Consider the following 16,181-nt stretch of genomic DNA (forward strand, 5'->3'; position numbering starts at 1 on the left):
TGGTTAGTGATGGGGAGTGAGATAACAATGACTAAACACATACATTTATTCAGGTTCTGACACAGAGGCCGGAGGAAAGCAGGCTGGCACCAAAGACTGAACCAAAAAGGGCAAGCAGGGATGCAGGTGGGCCGGAATCGCTGGCGGGGCTGTGCAAGGGGGTCTGCGGGCAGGGTGCGGGGGACGCAGGAAGGGGATGTGGGAGGAGGGGGCGGAGCCAACCAGTCCAGGGGACTCAGGGCGGGTGTCCTTCCACGCTCGTCCGCTGGGGGCGCAGTCTGGGGCGCACCCGATGGCCTGGGAAGCGCCCCCCACCCCTGCCCCGCCTCCCCGGTCCCACCCTGCAGGCAGTTTTCAGCTCTGTCAACACACAGCGTCTCCAGAATCCAGTGTCACCGTCCAGCCACTCTGAGCTGCCCACTCGGGCTTGTTATCTGAGAAAGCTTGATACGGTTTCCATCCTAATTACCACGCTAGCCGCACAGGGACTGCAAACACCTGCAAAGTTCCCAAGTGTCCCAGCTTCTTGGGCGCCAGGGGAGTTGAGCGAGGACACGGCCCCCTTACCTGCCTCAGGGGTTACTGGGAGATGGGCCTGTGTTTCCAGCCCTCACAGTCGCTGAGGCTTCTCCCTCCTGTCCCCGATCCTAGCCCCACTCACCAGCCGGCTACAAATTCCCACCGCGGCCACCACTCTGCTCTCAGAGCTTAGAAATGTGTGTGTATGTGTCTGTGTGTGTGTGTGTGTTTGTGTGTGTGTATGTGTCTCTGTGTGTGTGTGTCTGTGTGTGTCTGTGTGTGTGTGTGTCTGTGTGTGTGTCTGTGTGTGTCTGTGTGTGTGTATGTGTGTGTATGTGTCTGTGTGTGTCTGTGCGTGTTTGTGTGTGTATGTGTCTGTGTGTGTATGTGTGTGTCTGTGTGTCTGTGTGTGTATGTGTCTGTGTGTGTCTGTGCGTGTTTGTGTGTGTATGTGTCTGTGTGTGTATGTGTGTGTCTGTGTGTCTGTGTGTGTATGTGTCTGTGTGTGTATGTGTGTTTGTGTGTGTATGTGTCTGTGTGTGTCTGTGTGTGTGTTTGTGTGTGTGTCTGTGTGTGTGTATGTGTCTGTGTGTCTGTGTGTGTGTGTGTTTGTGTGTGTGTCTGTGTGTGTGTGTGTCTGTGTGTGTGTATGTGTCTGTGTGTGTGTGTGTTTGTGTGTGTGTATGTGTCTGTGTGTGTCTGTGTGTGTGTTTGTGTGTGTGTCTGTGTCTGTGTGTGTCTGTGTGTGTCTGCGTGTGTGTTTGTGTGTGTGTATGTGTGTGTGTCTGTGCGTGTTTGTGTGTGTGTATGTGTCTGTGTGTATGTGTGTGTATGTGTGTGTGTATGTGTGTGTATGTGTGTGTATGTGTCTGTGTGTCTGTGTGTGTGTGTTTGTGTGTGTGTATGTGTGTTTGTGTGTGTATGTGTCTGTGTGTGTCTGTGTGTGTGTTTGTGTGTGTGTCTGTGTCTGTGTGTGTATGTGTGTGTGTATGTGTGTGTATGTGTCTGTGTGTCTGTGTGTGTGTGTGTTTGTGTGTGTGTATGTGTCTGTGTGTGTATGTGTGTTTGTGTGTCTGTGTGTGTGTCTGTGTGTGTGTGTGTATGTGTGTGTGTATAAACATATATATGCGGATAGTCATGGGCTGAATTGTGTCCCCTCAACATTCATATATTCAAGTCTGACCTCCAGCCCCTCACAACGGGACCTTATTTGGACACAGGGTCACTGCAGGTGTACTTAGCTAAGATGAGGTCAGACTGGAGTAAGGTGGCCCCCAACCCAGTATGACTGGTGTCCTTATAAAAGGGGAAATTTGGGCACAGACAGGCACACAGGGAGACGCCCTGCAAAGATGAAGGCAGTGACTGGACTGGTGTGATGCACCTACAAGCCAGGGAACCCCAGATCGTTCACAAAGCCCCAGAAGCTGGGGGGCCTGGAACAGATTCTCCCCCAGAGCCCTCAGAACCAGCCCTGCACACACTTCCATCTCAGACGTCTGGCCTCCAGAAAGAACCGTGAGACAATAAACTTCTGTTGTTGGAGCCACTCAGTTTGTGGTGCTTGGTTACAGGAAACAGTATGTACAGATGTACACAAAATACACGTCTGTGAATAAATATGGACGATATAAAAATCATCAAGAAGAAAGCACTATCCCTAGTTCTAGGGAGAGCACACTTGCTGGTGTGCGCCTTTCCAGGTTTTTGCCCCAGGTGTGTAGGCTTCAAGCTAAGTTCATACTGTGTAGTTTTCCTTTGAAACATTTTCCTGTATTATTTGTTGAGAAGATTATGTAATATGCCATCAAATAGCTAAGTGATTTTATTTCAGTTATTTTCAATTGTTTGCAATGAAAAAGAAATGCAAATGAACACCCTCAAGTGGAAATCATTTCCTGCATTTCTGAGCATTTGGGTGGATCTGGGTGGACCTACTCAAGCTGCAGAAATGGTTTCCATTGTTTGAACCTAATGAGTGGGTTCATCCTCTCAGCCCAGGGATCAGTTAGAGTGACTGTGGTCCAAGGTTGTCAGTGTGATTTGGGTTCAGAAAAGAGCCTGCATCCTGCCTCCTGCCATTGAGTCATGGGGCACATGTGTCCTCACGGGAGCTCAGGAACACAAGGCTCTTTGCTCTTCCAAGAGACATTCTGGAAACCAGCCTGTTTTCTCTTTCTCCTGGATGCTGAAGACATGATGCTTGGAATCACTGCAGCATTTTTGTCACCATGAGGGAGACCCATTAGGATAGAGCTGAGAGACACAGGGTAAGCAGGTTTTCAATGACACTGTTGAGCACATGACTCAAACCAACCCATTCGTAGACTTCCCAGGAGTGAGATCCAATGCTCGTGCCACAGAGCCGTGACGAATGCAAACTCTGACGGCTGCCACAAGGGAGGAGAAAAGCAACTAAAATCACGCCAGCCCCTCCGTTCACATCTGGCCCTCCACATCCTGCTTTGTCAATGCTTGTCTCACCATTCTGCAGAACTTTAACTTGGTGATATTGATAAAATCACTGGGCAGAGCCTCTCGAACATCCGTTCAGCAGACAAGGCGTCAGGCTCGGGTCATCATGGGTGTCCACGGAGATCCATCCATGCGGGGGAATGGTGGCTCGGGCCAAGCTAGAGAGGCCAGGACAAGCACCCGTGTTGCTCCAGGGTCCAAGGAAACAGGCTAGAATCAGGTTGTGTGAACAGCAAAATGCTCGTCCCATTCACTTTTCTTGAATATAGGTATTCAGTGGTACAGTGGGTTGAATGGTGTCCCTCCAGCACCTCATTTGGAAATAGAGTCTTTGCAGGTGTAATTGGTTAAGGACCTGGAGGTGAGAGCATCCTGATTACCCAGAGGGGCCGGACATCCAACACCTGCTGTCCTTAGTAGAAGAGGAGCCCACACAGAGACAGGCAGTGACGTGAAGCTGAGGGCAGAGATTGGAGTGGTGCGTGGACAGTCTAGAGCTTGCCGGCAGCCGCCAGACACCGGGAGAGCCTGGGTCAGATTCTCCCCTGAAGCCTCCGAAGGAACCAACCTTGCCCGCACCCTGCTTTTAGAATTCTGGCCTCCAGAGCGGTGAAGAGAACAGACCTCTGTAGTCACAGAGTTTGTGGCCACTTGCTGTGGCCGCCCTGGGAAGCTGACATCTGGGCCTTCTGATTCTAATTCAAATCCTCTCCCCCCAGGACAAAGCCCCTGGGATCGTAAAGCGTTAGCAGTCTGCGTATCTGGAGAACTGGTTCAGCGTCCCTCATCCTGTGTCCCCTGGCACTAGACAGAGGCGCTCGGGGAGAAGAGGCGCTGGGCCCCGTGGAGCTGGGGCCCACTGCACACTGCTCCAAAGCTCCCTGCGGCAGGTGGAGGGGGTAGTCACACCACCTGTCACCAGTTCTGAGATGCCCTGGAGGAGACAGGAAACGTGGAGAATTTTTCCAGGTGGAGTTCCTGTACATAGACACTTTTCTTTCATCTAGTACTTACAGGTTTATCAAAGAAGAGCCACGACACACCAGGGCCCCCGCACTGCTCTGCGCTGTGGCATACTGCCCTCCTGGTGAGAGGCGGGAACACCCGAATCCCTTGCAGACCGGAGTTAAATTCACAGACCAAGGAAAGTCGCTTATTTCTTTTTTCAGCACAGAGTCGAGCTGAAGGCACTGGCATGGAAGGTGGATTTGGGGAGAGGGACATGACTGGGAACACTGCAGCTTTTCCCACCCAGAACTGTGTTTCTGGATGCTGGCTCCTTCCTGGCTGAGCGGCTGTTCCCAGATCAGGAAGAGGAAATGTGGCCTGGACCACCGCTGTGGACCCAGGCAGTCAGGACGCGGCTGGTCTCACAGACTCGGTGTAAGATGCACGCAGGTCTCCAAAGACGGTGCAAAGAACGTGAGATGTCTCATCCTTAACGTTTATCTCATTACATGTTGAAAGGATAATATTTTGGATATATGGAGTTAAAGAAAACATATTGATACAATTGATTTTAACAGGCTGTTTTAACTGTTAACTGGCTTCGGTGCAGCTACCAGAAAGCCCAGCGTTACCGGGCGGCCCCCCTTCCGGGACTGGAGTTAGGCTCCCACCAGACAGGGGTGCGGAGCAGGGGCTCAGGGATCCCCACCTGCCTGCCTGAGGTGGGGGGAGCTCACCTTGGCCCCTCCCAGGCCCCCAGAAGAGCAATTTCAGCTTGCAGAGCCTGGGCGAAGGCTCCCAGGGGTTTCGCGTGTTCACTTGGGGCACAGGGTCTAGACTGGGCCCCTGAGGAGAGGTAACTCACGAATGTCTGTGGTTATGACGGCCTGCGGGGTGGGGGGCCTTCACCGCAGCCAAAAACCGGAATCCCCACTTTTCTTCTCTTTCCATTCCTTCTCCGCTCGCTCCATTTCATGGAGGGTGGCCTTCGTGGTCCACGAAACATTTGATGGACGACCTGGGGGAAAAGCATGGACTCCGCTCATTAATCCTCAACCAGCAGAAGCAGGTCTGGGTGTTGCGCTCGGTGGGTGGAAGGTCGTGGAGTCCTTTGTGAGTCCTGGAAAGACCCGGGCTGGATCCCGCCGTTTCGGAACCCCACCCGGACAAGCACAGGGCTGAGCGCGTGGCAGGTGGTCTCAGATGCCCGTTGATCGACAGCAGGGGGCGCTGCTGAGTTTTTGGCCAGTTTTGGTCGCAGCCTGCGTAGCTCACTGGCTGCCCAGAAGGCCTGGAGCTGGGAGCGGGGGAGGTGTTGAAGAGCCCTCTGGGATTATAATCTAGCCTCTTATGAGTAAAAGACATTTCCTTTAGCTGTCGGAGAGTTAGGCTCCGAGCCTCTCCCGCTAACAGAAGGCAGAGCAGCTACAGAGCGATGGGGGCGGCCTGGCGCGCTCCGGCCAGCAGGGGGCAGTGCGGCTCACGTCTGCGCGCCCTGGGCTCTGGCCCTAACGAGAGGACTGGTTGACAGGGTCAACCAGTTAAGTATAAGGTCCAGATCTGTGGCCATGATCCTTTACTAAGAAAGTTCGGGCAGTACTTGGGGACTTTTGTTGCTGCTTTTTACAGAGGCCACTGTGATGGTGGGAAGGGATCCCAAAGACTTGAGATTATTTAAATCCGTTTTCTAAGGAGGACTGAGTCTCTGTCAAGGCCAGAGCCAAGGTCAAACAGTAGGAATGCACTAAGACATGTTCATGGAAAGACACTGACAGTATTAATACAGTGCGAGGGGTTATTAGAAAGTTAAGGAGGAGAGATAGGCCCGGAGTGGGGAGAAACAACCAGAACGAGGCTCACGCTTTAGGGGGAGGAGGTGTGCGATAAATCAGACATTATACGTGAATAGACTGTGTTTGCACTTCTTCAGGGACTGGAGTCCTAAGACGCTTTCCACATCGTCAGAAGCTGGCCTGTGGGTTAAGGTGCCAAGGCCCACGGTGGCTCCCGTCGCGTCTGCCAGGACAGGCTTCCTCTGGGACGTTCCAGAAACTCCTTGAGGCCGTTTTGCGTTTACCTACGTTGGCTTGTGTGCTTTTCAGCTGTCATGCCGGAGTTGGAAACGCCTGCCTTGGAGGACGGCTTCCTTCCCTTCCTGGCGTTTCCCCGCGGGTTGGTGGGCAGCCCCAGGGCTGTGGACACCCCACCCCGCACGGAATGTCCCCCTTGGCCACAAAGTTGCACATGTCCAGCTCCGGGCCAGGAGAGTTAAAAAAATGGTCAAATTCCTGCTCGCCTTGTGGCTACAATTCTCTCAGGCACAGTCCAGCATCTTTACCTTCTTTCGTTCTGACATTCTCCTCCCAAGAGCGTCGCCTCAGAGGCCCCCGGAGCCTCCTCTAGGGGGTTGGAGACCGGCTTCCTTCAGCCCACGGAGTCCCAGTTTGGCCTGAAACGGGTTAAATCTAAAATATAAAACTGTGTTTTATATCACCTGGATTTTTCCACTGCCTCTGATTTTTAGAAGAGAAGGGAGATTGTAATGAAATGCCTGTGTCCTTGTGCAAGCCCTGCTGGATGGTCAAAGATGGCGAGCTCCCTCGTGAAGCTGTCAGCTGCAGACGGGGCGCACCAGCTCGGCCAGGAGAGGCACATCTGGATCCTATAGAGAAGGGGTTTGGGGGTCTTGGCGGAAGGCGGAGGTGCAACAGTCCGCAGGCCAGAGAGGGAGCCCTCAGTGCGTCACCAGACGTCAACCCCTCGGAGCAGGAGCGCAGCCGGCAGCTGGCATCCCAGCGCACGCATGCCCTGCGTGCACCAGTACATCCTCTGCCAGGAAGACGCACCAAAGGCCGTTCACCTCAGACAGGGAGGGAGGCATCTCTCTGTGATTCCTGTTTGCTGGAGCCGGGCGAAGCCTGAGCAGGACAGACACCTGGCTTCAGAGCGGCGGCCGCCAGGTGAGGGCGCCCCATGCCTTGCCTTGGCGGGTGGGCCTACGCCTTGATTGTCCTCACACGTCACTAGCGACTGCCCCGCCCCAGGCCCAGAGGGTTTCAGGGTGGGCAGAAGAAATTCCGAAGTCCACCTCACCCCTTTGCAAACACCTGCCCTGTATTGGGGAAGGCGAGGCAGAGGGTCCCTACCCTTGTCTTGTGGACTGCAACAATTAAAGAGGCAATACAACTGGATTTTTTCTTTTCTCTTTTAGCCAGACTGGTCCCTGCTAAATGCTTGAATTCCGTTGCTCGAGGCCCAGTCCCCCTGTAGCTGCTGAGGGTGGCTGATCACGAACAATGCAAGGGTTTCAGGCTGAGCTCTCTGGGGCCTGCTCACTTGAGGGGTGTCTGTCTTACTGATCTGCATCCCCCCCACACACACACAGCTGACCCACAGCCCCAGCACCCCCGGGCCCTCCATCCCGGGTGGGCCTCAGCTCGTAAAGGGCATCGTGCAGTGGGTTCAGAACGCGTCCTCCTGGTAAGAAAGGCAGCACCTCCCAGATTCCTTTCCTGCCTCTCGCTGCCAAGACAGGCAGGGATATGTGTCCGCTGCCAGCAACTTTAGCTTTAGGACCTGGACGGGCTTTGATCTGGATCCTGTGGGAAGCTTGCAGCTCGCTCCTCGGGCCTAGGAACAAGCCCGGACATCCCCGCTCCAAGCCTCACCTCTGCCTCGCGCCCTCCCCTGCACCCTCCCCTGCAGGGCTCCCTGGAGGGGGCTGAGGACAGCCAGAGGTGCCCTGGGAGTGCCAATCTGAAAAGAGGAGGATCCAGAGGTCAGGGTGCAAACTGCCTTCCACTTTCTGGTCCCTAGGGTCTGAGAGATTGCATGCATTTCCCTGAGTTCAGGGAGTGGAAGCTCCCTTCACTCCCTCTCCTCATCACTTATTTAAATCAGTTCATGCCCACCAGCCATCCATTCATTAACAAATCCTACAAGTTAACCCTGAATCCCTCCTGCACCGCGGGGCTGCGCTTCATGCTGGGATGGAGAATGGACAACTCTGAGGCTCTGGTTGGATGGAGACTCCAAGCCTCACTCAGAAAACACATGAAGAGTAGAGACTTGAAGAGTGAGACTTTCTAGCCTCTGTAGTTGGTAGATGGGAGCGAGAGAACATCCTTGAGAACGGCAATTAAAAAAAAAAATCATGTTTTTAGAGCAGTTTTAGGTTTGCAGTAACATTGAGAGGAAGGTACAGAAATTTCCCGTAGACCCCTTGCCGCCACTTTTGCACATCTTCCCCCCGCTATCAGCATCACTCACCAGTCTAGTACATTTATAACCAAGGATTGACCTACCCTGGTACCTTATAATCTCACCAGAGTCCATAGTTTACATTAGGGTTCACTTTTGATGTCTTATCTTCTGTGGGCTTGGACAAACATACCATGATGTGTCTACCATTAAGGTGTCATATACAGGATTTCACGGCCCCAAAGCTCCTCTGTGCTTTGCCTGTTCATCTCACCCAGCCTCCAACAACCACTGATTTTTTTACTGTCTCCAAAATTCTGTCTTTTTTCAGGATGTCATACGGTTGGAATCATACAGTATGCAGTCTTTTCAAATTGGCTTTTTCCGCTTAGTAATATTAAGCATCTAAAGTTCCTTGGTATGTTTCATGACTCATTTCCTTTTAGTGCTGAGTGATGTTCCATTGTCTGGATGTACCACAGTTTATCTGTTCACCTACTGAAGGACATCTTGGTTGCTTCCAAGTTTTGGTAATTATGAATAAAGATGCAATTATGAATATAAATATCCATGTGTAGGCTTTCATGAAGGCATAAGTTTTCAGCTCCTTTGGGTATATACCAAGGAGCATAATTGCTTGATGATAGGGTAAAAGGATGTTTAGTTTTGTAAGAAACTGACAAACTGTCTTGCAAAGTGGCTGCACCATTTTGCACTCGTGTCAGCAGTAAATGAGGGTTCCTGTTGTTCCACATCCTCATCGGCATTTGATGTTGTCAGTTCTGGATTTTGGCCATTCTAATAGGTGTGTAGTGGTACATCATTGTTGTTTTAATTTGCATTTCCCTGATGACATATGATGTGGAGGGGAATGGAAATTTGATTTGCCAGCCACTGGGGTCTGCCAAAGTCATCAAAAAGTTATTCCTTCTTTCCGTATATATTTGTTGAAAGTCAAGTATTACTCTAGGTTCTATTTAAATAGCAGATGCACGTATGTTAAATAAATAGGCTACTAGATATATACAAAATATTTTTATAAATACAAAAATATAAAAACAATTAAGAAAAGAAGGTTGTACCACTTCTAATAAAAAGATTAGAACAAAACTTTGAACTATCCATTTTTAAAATATGCTCTCATTAAACTCTGGATATTCTGGAAAATGTTACAAAGATAAGCATTGCAGTCTGAATAGTAGTATATTAGAAAGCAGAAGTAAATACTTCCAGGAAGTTTATAAATCTGGAGACGTTTCTGTGGGAAGGTAAAGGGACTCCTGTCCCCACAGTGCACCTGACAGAGGGCTCAGCAGCTCCTGCAGGTGGCGTAACTTGAATGTACTTGTCCATCCTTTGTTTCTGATATTAAATTTCTTTTTCTTACTAAGGCAAATAGGACAAATTTACCTTAGAGGAGGTAACAGTTTTACTTCTTCCCTTCCAATTTGGATATCTTTTATTTCTTTTTCTTGTCTGGTTGTTGTAGTTAGGACTTCCAAGTCTGTGTTAAATAGAAGTGGTGAGAGTGAGCATTCTTGTCTTATTCGTCATCTTAGAGGACAATAGAGCTGGAGAAATTATGTTTCTTGGCTTCAGACTATACCACAAAGCTACAATAATCAAAACAGTATGGTACTAGCACAAAAAGACACATAGATCAATGGAACAGAATAGAGAGCCCAGAAATAAACCCATACATGTATGGCCAGCTAATCTACAACAAAGGAGGCAATAACATACAATGGGGAAAAGACAGTCCCTTCAATATGCAGTGCTGGAAAAACTGGTCAGCTACATTTAAAAGAATGAAATTGGAACATTCTCTAACACCATATACAAAAATAAACTCCAAATGGATTAAAGGCCTAAATGTAAGAACATAGACCATAAAACTCCTAGAAGAAAACATAGGCAGAACACTCTTTGACATACATCATAGCAATATTTTTTTTGGATCTGTCTCCTAAAGCAAAGGAAATAAAAACAAAAATACACAAATGGCATAAGACGAGACTCTGTAAACCTCCTAGAAGAAAACATAGGTAAGACATTTTCTGATACAAATCTTAGCAAAGCTCTCCTAGGGCAGTCTACCCAGGCAATAGAAATGAACAAATGGGAGCTAATTAAACTTAAAAGTTTTTGCACAGCAAGGCAACCATCAACAAAGGAAAAAGACAGCCTGCAGAATGGGAGAAAAAAATTGCAAATGATGTGACCAATAAGAGGTTAATATCCAAGATGTGTAAATAGCTCATACAATTCAACATCAAAAAAACAAACAACCTGATTTTAAAATGGGCAGAAGACCTGAACAGACGTTTTTCCAAAAAAGACATACTGTTGGCCAACAGGGATGTGAAAAGACATCCAACATCCCTAATCATCAGGGAAATGCAAATGAAAACCACAGTGAGCTATTACCTCACACCTCTCTGAATGCTGAATGGCTATCATCAAAAAGACCACAAACAAACATTGGCTAGGATGTGGAGAAAAGCGAACCCTGGTATACTGTTGGTGGGAATGTAAATTGGTGAAGTTACTATTGAAAATAGTATGGTGGTTTCTCAAAAAATTAAAAAAACAGAACTACCATATGATCTAGCAATTCCACTCTGGGTATTTATCTGAAGAAGACAAAAATACTACTTCAAAAAGATGCATGTACCCCAATGTTCACAGCAGCATTATTTACAGTAACCAAAATATGGAAACAATGCAAGTATCCATCAACAGATGAGTGGATAAAGAAGATGTGGTATATATACATTCAGTGGAATACTACTCGGCCATAATAAAGAATGAATGTTTGTCATTTGTGACATGGATGGATCTGGGAGGATATTATGCTTAGTGAAATAAGCCAGAGAAAGACAAATACTGTATGTTTTCACTTATAAATGGAGTCTGAAAAATAAAATAAATGGATACATATAACAAAACAGAAACAGGCTCACAGATACAGAGAACAAAGTTGTGGTTGCCAGTGGGGAGGAGGAAGTGCGGAAAGGCAAAACAGATGGTGGGGATTAAGAGGTACGAACTACTAGGTATAAAATAAGTACATTGTTACAAGGATATAATGTACAGCATAGGGAATATAGTCAGTATTTTATAATAATTTTGTATGGAATGTATTTTATAAAAATATCGAATTACTATGTTGTACACCTGAAGCTAATACAATATTATGTTAACTATACCTCAATTTTTTTTAATGGTTAATTTGGGTGGGGGAGGCAAGGTATGGAATTATGGGAGATTTAACTTTCTACTTCATGTAGTAAGAAAGCACAGTAACTATTTTTTTTAATAGTGCAGGCAAGTGTCCAGCATTGTTCTAGGGGCCGGTGTTACAGTCGTGAATAAGCAGGACGGGCCCCTCCCTCCAGCCCCCGGGAAGATACTCTACTGCAGTGAGCACATGGATACGTGATGGATGCAGGAAGTGATGTGTCTGTGATGGAAAACAGCTTGCACAGCGCAGAAGCGCGATGCGGCGGCCAGCGTTAACGGTATGAATGTTTTCAGTCAAAATCACTCCTCCTGCGTCCTTCGCACTTGCTTTTCCCAGGGAAAGTGAAGAGAGGACACTCTCCCCTGGAGGCAGGATGGGAGGTGGACCAGCTGGTCTCTGTATTCTCAGGGGACCTTCTGTCCACCCCTTCCTGGGACATGTGCTGTGGTCTGGGGTCATAGGCAAAGGGAAGGCAGGAGCAGACTCATTGTAACAGATTATTTTTAAAAAGGATTTAAAAATTGTTGCCCAAATCAAGAGGCTCTGTTGCTTCGTGAGGAATCTTTTAGAAACTCTCTGTTATTAAGACTCTAGTATGCGCCAGGTGTCTTGCTTAGAAGGACCCCAAGCCTTAGAGCATCAGGTAAGGAAGTTAACTACTCACTATTCGGTCACAGGAGCCAATGACTTGTGGGGGCGGGGCTTCGAGCCCAGGTCTTACCTGCTGATTGGTCCACGCGGCTGACACCATCCTGCCCCTCCCCACTGGGCGGGTGACAAGGGGCTGCCCCTCCCCTGCGCCCGCTCCCCGCCCCTTCCACCCGCGGCTGGCCCACCGAGGCCGGCTGGCCCTCCGCGGGGGCCTGACCCGGGACCCCGGAAACGCCCTCTGGCCTTGCTCCCGGCTCAGCGGGCGTGGCAGCCCTCGAGGCCGGCGGGGCTGGGTCAGGCCCTCCCCTGAAGAGGCGGCACGCGCGCGGATGTCACAGCTCCTGCCACGCGTGCGGGCACAGGCAGAGCCCAGCCGCGGGGCTTGAGGGCGGCTGGAACGGGAGGAGACCGGCGTTCGGACTTCGCCCTCGTCACCCCAGGGATTCTGACGAAGCCCGCGCCCCGCGTTGTTACCTGAAGACGCTATTCGCCAGCGTTGCCGGCCCGAGCCTGGCAAAATCACACACACACGCACTCCCGGGGCTGAGACACGGTGATACGAGCCGCCCCAGCAATCTCACCCGGCCGTCAGTCGGGTGGACCAGCGGTGGTTCGGACCTGCTCCAGTCTTCCGCGATTTTAAAGTGACACGTTCTTGAAAAACAGCCAGGTTTTCAAGATGTCTGCAAGATGAGCTTGTTAATCGCAATTACTGGCGTCTCGGGGAGGATTACCGAGGTCCCGAGTAGGGCCCACCTAGCCCAGCCTGAGCCGAGACGGGGCGGAGGGGCAGCAAGGGGCCTCAGCCGGCCCTGCCAGCAAGGCGGGCAGGCCCCGGGGCCCGACCGCGTTCTCCCAGCCGCAGACTAGCGCGCAGAGGTGCGGCTGCGGGCCACAGCGCCCAAGTTCCTCCTTTCCGCCCCACGACCTCCCTGTTGCCAAAAGGATTCCGCGTGGTTTCCCTTATTAATCTTCCTCTAGAAATGGGAACGACAGCTCTCCTAGCTGGCCTCTACAACATTTCAAGTTCCTTGGAGAAAGTGAATGCGACCCCGGCCAGGCTCGTGCTGGGCCCCGGAAACCCTCAGGCCGCTTCTGCGGGAGAAGTCCTCCCGGAGGCGTAGGGAATACAGTCAGGGGCCGCCGGCCGCCGGCCGCCCGCGGAGGCAGCCAGTTCTCTTCCTAGTCAATTCCTCCAGTTAAATTATCAGCACTGCTCTCCCTGAAACGCCAGCTGTCAGCGACCTTCTGCTCTGTTGGGCTCAGACAGTGCGAAACAACGTATACAAAACCAGTTGTTTAAATCCATTTTTTAAAAAGTATTTTAACTGAAGTATACTTGCTTTACAAGGCTGTTAGTTTCTGGTGTACAGCATAGTGGCTCAGTCATATGTATACATTTTCATATTCATTTTCGTCATAGGTTATTATATGATATTGAATATAGTTGTTCCCTGTGCTATAAAGTAGGTCCTTGTTATTTATCGATTAAATCCATTTTGATTCTGGTAAAAAGCCACATGCAATACCAAGGAAAAGCACCCACTGTTTCCTGGGTTTGCCAGCCAGCCCAAGGTGAGGGGGTGACTTCTCAGCTTTCCCCTCAATCGGATGTGAAACTCACCCAGATTCGTTCAATGCCTCTGCACCAGGGACTGCCAAACGACAACTCAGCCTGTTGTGTAAATAAAGCTTTATTGGAATACAGCTATCCTCGCTCACTTACATGAGCTCATTAGCTGCCCCTGCTTCTGCACGGTGACAGCACGTCTGAGTATTTGCGACAGAGACTGCAGGGTCTCACAGCCAAAACTAGTCTCCATCTGGCGCTTTACAGAAAAAGAAGTTGCCAATCCCTGCTCTGCTCCAAGTCTCCATTAACTGGTTTATTTCTCTCTCTCTGTAAGAAACAAACTTTATTTTTTAGAACAGTTTCAGGTTTACAGGAAAAAAAATGTACAGCTATCCAGAGAGTGCCCATATGCCCCTTGCCCCCACATAGGTTCCCCTGCGAGAAACATCCTCACTAGCTTGGTGTCTTTGTGACAATTGATGAACCAATTTATTTTGCTACATTATTAGTACTGAAGAAGTCCACGATTTACATTAGGGTTTACTCTTGGTCTTGCATGTTCTACATGTTTTGACATATTGTTTTATTCATTCTTTTTTTATTATGAAAGTGACTAAAATTAAAAGTAATTAAGTTATGAGAGCTGCCTAACGCAACAAGTTGGAACAAGACAGATGATATAAAGAAAACAGTGGAAGATTCCCCCACCTGCCTGCTCACCTGCCCGAGGGCCATACCCACATGGCTGGTGGAGTCCTCCCCATCTGCTCCTGTGCACACAGCACTCACACGCATGGGGAGTCTGAGATTCTTCTGAACATAGTCCTGTGCTAGACATGATATTTCCCACTTCCCTGTGTTCCACGGATATTGTCCTCAATTTTTTAATGGCTCCATTGAATGCATGTGCTGAGGTTTATTTATTATGTATTTAATTATATAATGAATTTTCTTGTCCATCCTTCTTAAAGCAGTTTGGGGAGCATCTCTAGAATAGATTCCAGAAATGGGACTGCTCAGCCCGAGGATAGGGGTGCATTTAACTTTGAGAGAAATAGAACAAGAAGCCATCCAGAAAGCTTGCAGCATTTACACCCCTATTCTCTTGCAAGCAGGGTGGGGCTGAGAAGCTAGATGTAGATCCCAGGACAATGGGAGCAGTTGACAAAGGGTTCACAGGGTTAGGGCAACCCAGGGAGGCTTCCTGGAAGAGGTGGGTTACCAGAAGGTGAGCAGAATTCGCAGTGTCTGGAGGAGTAGAGGGGGTCATCCAAATGAGAGCCCTCCCAAGCAGAGTATGAGCCCTTTGTGGAGCCCGAGGTCACAGGTTGTTCCTTACAAATTTCATCAAGTATATGCCTTCTGGGAGGAAAAGATTTGGTAGTCGGGGCTGGAAATTGAGTATAAAGTGGACCTTCCCTGGGGTGGAGGGCAGAGACACTGAGAAAGGGCACTGTTGTGGGCATTCACGAGACCAGGTGCAGCCTCGCCCTCCCGGGTGCATCTTGGCAGAGGGCACGGTGCTCCCTGGCCCCGTCCGGAGCAGGCAGGTCCTCACCATCCTGCTGGCCTGGGTGCCCATTGTGAGGGGAGGGAAGGTGCGGGAGAAAGCAAGGGAGAGAGAAAAAGTGAACAGGAGGGTGGGCGGGAGAGAGGGAGGAATGAAGGGAGAGGGAAGCGTTGGCCTCTACTTAACCCCCAGGAAGACCTGGACAGAAGGTTCACATCTACTCACACTGGCTCCAAGCTGCTCACAACCCCGAGGGACATTAACTGCAGAGGGAGCACCCTGGGTGCGCGCGTGCATGGAACACATGCAGGGTGCCACCGCCGTAATGGCAGGCAGGGGTGGGGGCCCGGGGGGTTCCAGGGAGGGTGCCAAGGTCCTGGCGCCTGTGCTCCCTCCCCACCCTGAGCAATCCCTGCCCGCACTCCGTCCTCCTTTCCACCACCAGGACCTTGGCAGGAATAACCTTTCTGGTGGTGATTTCCGCCCAAGCACACCTCCCTAAGTAGCAGGCTTGCGTTCTCCTTGAGCGGGTGTTTCTTGTCCTCCAGGCGCTGGGGACGGACTCCCGCAGGGCTGCTGGGAGGGGGTCCCGCGGGGTTTCCCCACCTCGTGATCTTCCGTGGCGCTGTGCTCTTCCCGTCTGTGCACGTTCTTCTGCGTGTTTCACAGTAAAGAAAGTTCTCCAGCTTTAAAAATCTGAAAACCACTGGTTTAGTCCTTCTCAGTACACCGTATCTGTAATATATGCAAGATATAGTACCCTATATATCGTGTGTGTCTCTCTCTCTCTATATACAGAGAGAAACAGAGACAGAGGCAGGGACGTACACCGATACACACACACGCACGCACACACACATATAGCGTATAGTGCATAGCATATACAGACCATATAAAGAGAGGTGTCCCGTATATATAGGTGCATGTATATATATATAGTATATATATAAATATAAATAGAGCTATCTCGTATATATAGATATATATATATAAACAGAGGTATCTCATATGTACACAGCTATAAATGGGACACTTCCACTTATGTGGTCTGTACTATATAC

The 16,181-nt window shown here is 49.8% G+C and overlaps 2 long non-coding RNA genes across 2 annotated transcripts; one reads left to right on the forward strand and one right to left on the reverse strand.

Moving 5' to 3' along the window:
• Positions 1 to 57: 57 nt before the first annotated feature.
• Positions 58 to 2,068, forward strand: LOC140698725 (uncharacterized). The gene is made up of 2 exons (XR_012076589.1): positions 58 to 126; positions 1,843 to 2,068. It is a non-coding gene; the product is annotated as an uncharacterized lncRNA (long non-coding RNA).
• Positions 2,069 to 4,736: 2,668 nt separating this feature from the next.
• On the reverse strand, positions 4,737 to 12,213 carry LOC140698724 (uncharacterized). Its single transcript, XR_012076587.1, has 3 exons — positions 12,108 to 12,213; positions 9,553 to 9,646; positions 4,737 to 4,960 (listed from the first exon to the last, which is right to left on the reverse strand). It is a non-coding gene; the product is annotated as an uncharacterized lncRNA (long non-coding RNA).
• Positions 12,214 to 16,181: the final 3,968 nt, after the last annotated feature.

The sequence above is a fragment of the Vicugna pacos genome, chromosome 1, assembly GCF_048564905.1.
Source record: "Vicugna pacos chromosome 1, VicPac4, whole genome shotgun sequence".
NCBI classification, from domain to species: domain Eukaryota; kingdom Metazoa; phylum Chordata; class Mammalia; order Artiodactyla; family Camelidae; genus Vicugna; species Vicugna pacos.